Source organism: Mytilus trossulus, chromosome 11 (assembly GCF_036588685.1).
Source record: "Mytilus trossulus isolate FHL-02 chromosome 11, PNRI_Mtr1.1.1.hap1, whole genome shotgun sequence".
In the NCBI taxonomy this organism is placed as follows: Eukaryota; Metazoa; Mollusca; class Bivalvia; order Mytilida; family Mytilidae; genus Mytilus; species Mytilus trossulus.
In genome coordinates this window covers 639,527-645,476 of record NC_086383.1, presented here as the reverse complement: position 1 = coordinate 645,476, position 5,950 = coordinate 639,527, and positions in this window count along the sequence as shown.

The following is a 5,950-nucleotide window of genomic DNA, read 5'->3' as shown; positions in this document are numbered from 1 at the left end:
AATTGTTTACAACTTGTGAAGAAATTTGGGTACAAATGGGATGACTTTCCATGTGAACGTTTGCACGCTTTTATTTGCGAAAAGCCGATATTTTCTTAGAATGTTCATTATTTGAAAGTTAATTTACATGTTTTGATAATCAAGCAACGGGTGATAATCGATAGACAATAGAGGAAATCTGAATACAAGAATATCATTTATCTTGTGTACATAAACAAAAAAATTCTTAATATCCAGGCTCTTTACAAAAATAGAAAAAAAAGTATTTTAAAAGTGTAACACAAATACAGAACTCCCAGGTAAAATAAAAAAGATAGTCCATAACAACTGACAAATTCAAATATTAGACTTTATCAACCAAGAGAATGAATTGTAAATAACTGTCATATTCGTCACTTTGTTCAGGCAAGGGTCCCTTCATGACAACAGAACATTTAACGTCTACAAACGTGGACATTAAAGACCAACAACCTTTTGTTTATGCACATAAGCCTATTAGAAATACACAGTTTGACGGTGACATAAACGCTCTATGAGTTGTGTCCAGCTTGGCATGATCGCCTATGAGACAACTCTCCATCCAAGTCACAATTTGTAAGAGTAAACCATAAATACGACCCTTAACACGGAGCCTTGGCTCACTCCGAACAGCAAACTATGATAAAGGGCCCGAAATTGACAAGTGTAACACCATTCAAACCGGAGAACTAATCGTCCAATCTATATAAAAAACGAAAACTGAGAAACACTCATGAACCACATTCTTATTGTTTTTGATTCTGAAAATATGTTATTAGTAGTGGCTTCCTACACTGTTGTTTTTTGAAAAACCAAAAAGCCAAGCAAGTTCAAAAGTTACATTCAGTAAGTGTACGTTTTTATTTTTGTATATTTGCCTATTTTAAATATCTCCATAGCAAATATGCGCGCACATATCTCTGAATTTGAATTTTAAACCATTGTCATTTTCAACTATTTACATAAACATTTTTTTTTACAAATTATCTTAACAAATGCGAGTCCAATCTAATGAATGGATAATATAATAAATGGGCATAAAGTAAAATAAATCATTTGATTGGGACTATTATTTTTTTCCTTCAATACAAGTGTATACTAACATTTGCATCTGTTTCTTTACAAATACAATTGTATTTAACTAACTATGTTATAATGTGTCAGTGTGAAATTATCAGAAAATGGCCGTGATATTCTGGAACAATGTTGAGATCTGTCGTCGAATAAAATTACAACTATCAAAGTGTCAGCGGAATGAATTCCTGATATATTTTCGAGTTTTAATGAATAAAACAAGTTCTATATTTGGTATAAACTAATTGACTGTTAATTGAGCCAGTCCATCTTACTTGATATCATTTTGTAGTTCAGTGGATAATATAATAACTTTGGTGGTCATATCCTTTTCTAAGTTATTGCAAGTAAGATGTCGAAAAAGAATTGTATGATTGTACGGATAACATGTCAAACTGACCAGGTTCAATTTCACATGGCATCATTGTCATAGTTCATTGATTCATCTGTAAAAGTAAAGTCCTTGATTATGTCCCTTTTGAAGATACTATAAATACCGATTCTTGAATTTATTCATCAATTATACAAGGAAGAGTAGTGTCAAAATGCAAATGAGAAATATATGGAATTATAGTCAATTCATCCCCTTATCATTTTGTACCCTGGCAAAAACCATTTCGTACCTTGATCATTTCGTTCCTCAAGAAATATTAACATGTATACCATGGAAGATTTATATGTATGCCATTTCGTACCTCATTGAAGGCCAAGGCTACGTGTTGTAGGCCGTACATTGACCTATAATGGTTAACTTTTATAAATTGTTATTTGGATGGAGAGTGGTCTCATTGGCACTCATACCACATCTTCCTTTATCTTTATCTTTAACATTTCGTACCTCATGGCAGGTTTGTATGTGTATTAATTAAGGACAAACTATGCAAACAAACAAAGTGTAGTTATAACTATTAAAGTTTTCAATGGCTGCTTAAACAAACCAATAATCGGTCTTTATAGATTTTTTACGTCCATAGGCATTCTTAACTCTATTTATTTTATATTTTAAAAAACATTAAAATCATGAAAAACAATAATATGATACGAAATAGTTAACATGTATTACGTCCATGAGGTACGAATTGGTATATGCATTATTGGTCCATAGGGTACGAAATAGCTGATTATGCGGTGTGGGCTTTGCTCATTGTTGAAGGCCGTACGGTGACCTGTAGTTGTTAATCGCTAGCATTTTGTGTTTATGACAATGATAGTAAATTGCAAATTTCTTTTTTTTTAACATTCATAAAATTTTTATTACACCTTTTGCTGTTTTAACAAAATACTTTAATTACCTATTTTTGTAAATAATTAAATATTTATTGATATCGACGTTAAAAGTTTAATATAAATTGACAGCGATACGACACAAGGTTGAATAAAAAACCCATTAATTAAACATATAAATATCCGATAATGGGGCCCATATGCATGGTTCAAGAGGAAGCAGATTAACATCTTTAACATTTGCCTTGACAACATCAGATCCGATGGGACTGCAAAATGTATTCTACATGCAGTTGGTTTGACTGGTGTGTTTTTAGCTGATATTCATTGTGCTTTAAAACCTCTAAAAAAGATGTTAACTCCTTTGCTCTTAAACAGTTTCATAGTAGTAATCCCGAATTCCAGCGTTTCAGGAACATATATTGTAGAGTATACTGTTCACTGGGAATAAAACCTTCCAACAATCAGTAACAAATGAAAAGCAACATTTTTAGTTAATATTCCATTCGATATGGGTTTCAATTCGGAAATGAGGACTTCATATTTCCCTATCTCTTTTAACTGATTATGCGGTGTGGGCTTTGCTCATTGTTGAAGGCCGTACGGTGACCTGTAGTTGTTAATCGCTAGCATTTTGTGTTTATGACAATGTTAGTAAATTGCAAATTTCTTTTTTTTTAACATTCATAAAATCTTTATTTCACCTTTTGCTGTTTTAACAAAATACTTTAATTACCTATTTTTGTAAATAATTAAATATTTATTGATATCGACGTTAAAAGTTTAATATAAATTGACAGCGATACGACACAAGGTTGAATAAAAAACCCATTAATTAAACATATAAATATCCGATAATGGGGCCCATATGCATGGTTCAAGAGGAAGCAGATTAACATCTTTAACATTTGCCAGAAAACTAACATTTTCCTTGACAACATCAGATCCGATGGGACTGCAAAATGTATTCTACATGCAGTTGGTTTGACTGGTGTGTTTTTAGCTGATATTCATTGTGCTTTAAAACCTCTAAAAAAGATGTTAACTCCTTTGCTCTTAAACAGTTTCATAGTATTAATCCCGAATTCCAGCGTTTCAGGAACATATATTGTAGAGTATACTGTTCACTGGGAATAAAACCTTCCAACAATCAGTAACAAATGAAAAGCAACATTTTCAGTTAATATTCCATTCGATATGGGTTTCAATTCGGAAATGAGGTCTTCATATTTCCCTATCTCTTTTAATTTTGTTTCAATATTTGGAAATAGTTCAAAATATAATTATTTTTTTTAGCAAATATATAAAATTCCTACCTCATTTTACTCAAAAAGTAGCACATGGAGGTATATTTTTATGACACATTTGATTTAATCAGGCACAAAATAGCCTATTTGCAAAAGTGTACAACTTTCAGTAAGTATAAGTTTTTTTTGCATATTTGCCCATTTTAAAAATCTCAAAAGCAAATAAGCCCACTTCACAATTAAAATTTAAAACTATCGTACTCTATCGTCGTTAATAATGCCATGTAAGCAAGGACAATCATTATTATTTTATAAAGGAATTTACGTTTTGGATTACCCAGGCGTTTAGTATTTTTGTATTTTAAGGCATTAGCACCCGTTGCTAATATTGTCACATGCTTTATGGGTTGTCAAGGTTAATGCAAGGTAAGTGAAAAATTACAAATGCCACAAGTCCAATCTAATGAATGAATGATATAATAAATTTGCATAAAGTATAATAAATCATTTGATAGGAACTGTCTTTCTAATCAATACAAGCGTATAATAAGTTTATCTGTTTCTTTACAAATATAATTGTATTAAACTTTGTTATAACGTATGGCAGTGTGAGATTGTCAGATAATAGCTGTGATATTCTGGAACAATGATGAGTTCTGTTATTGAATAAAACTCACAACTATCCAAGTGTCAATGGCATCTCTGCATGATTTTTTTTAGAATTTCAATGAATGAACCAACTACTATATTTGGTATATAAACTAATTGCTAGGTGAGCCTGTCCATCTTAATTGCTATCATGTTGTAGTTCAGTGCATACTATACAATGTTGGTGGTCATATCCTTTTCTATTTTTTTGCAAGTAAGATATCAAGAAAGAACAGTTTGATTGTACGGATTCAGACACGGTTCAGTTTAACATGAGTTCACTGTTTCATCTGTAAACGTAAAGTCCAAATGCAAATGAGCCATGTATGGAATTATAGTAATTTGGTACCCTAATCATTTCGTACCCCCATTTTGTACCCCCCATTTCGTACTCTGGGAAAAACATTTTGAATCCTGACCATTTCGTACCTTGACCATTTCGTACACCAAGGAATATTAACATGTGTACCATTTCGTACTCATGGACGATTTATATGTATGCCATTTCGAACCTCATGAAAGGCTACGTGTTGAAGGCAAAACATTGACCTATAATGGTTTCTTTCATAAATTGTTATTAAGATAGAGAGTGGTCTCACACCACTTCTTTTTATATCTATATATTCAACATTTCGTTACTTATGGAAGGTTTGTATGTAGACTATTTCGTATCTGATACTGTTAATGACTATAAAACAGTTGCAGATATGTATTTCTTTGTTGGATAATTATCCTCATTTTTCTAGATTTTAACAATTAATTAAGGACAAATCAGGCAAACATACAAATTGTAGTTATACGTATTAAAGTTTTCAATCGCTGCTTATCACACCTATCATCGGTCTTTATATATTTTTTACGTCCATATGCATGCATACTTCTATTTATGTTATATTTTAAATTAAAAATATGATACGCAATAGTTAACATGTATTACCATATGAATACGTCTATGCGGTATGACATGGTAGATGCATTTGGTCCATAGGGTACGAAATGGATATTATCACGGGTACGAAATGGTAAATGTTTGTTACGAAATGACAAATTTTAGTACGATAATGCAGAGGTACGAAATGGTCTAGGTACGAAATTTCTTCTCATATATGAACATAATATGATGTTGTATGATTACGAACAGGCAACCCTTCATCAGAAACCAATGACATAGAAGTATACATCTGTAGGTCACCGTATGGCATTCATCTAATAAGCAAAACCTATACCACATAGCCAGCTGTAAAACAACTCTTAATGATAAATGTAAAACAGATCCAATTTTTCGGTTGTTAGTTAATATAAGTATACGATTAAAATATGTTTGTCCGTGGAGAAATTTGGTAGTTGAAATAATATTAAAAACAAATTAGGCCATTGCTGACCTCTCGATCTTGTTTGTTTTTTCATAATTTGTGACGTTTTGTTGCTTTTCCAATCAGTTGCAAAAAAGTCAAATTCCTAACTTACATTATCACCACTACTCATAAAAACGCGGATTCATTCACATATTTGTATCAAGCACCCAAACCTGTTACAACATTTTTTAGCCAAATGGTGTGGTAACAAGGTGATTTAAAATGTTCAAACTGGTGTTGTCGGATAATTGATTTATTCATGTTATTCTGTTCATAATTTCAATTACCAATAAAAACCAAATGCATATATTTGTTTTTAAGATTTCGATTTACTATGCATTTTAAATTGCTTAGCAAAGTACGTTTAATTGATATTGCAGAAAA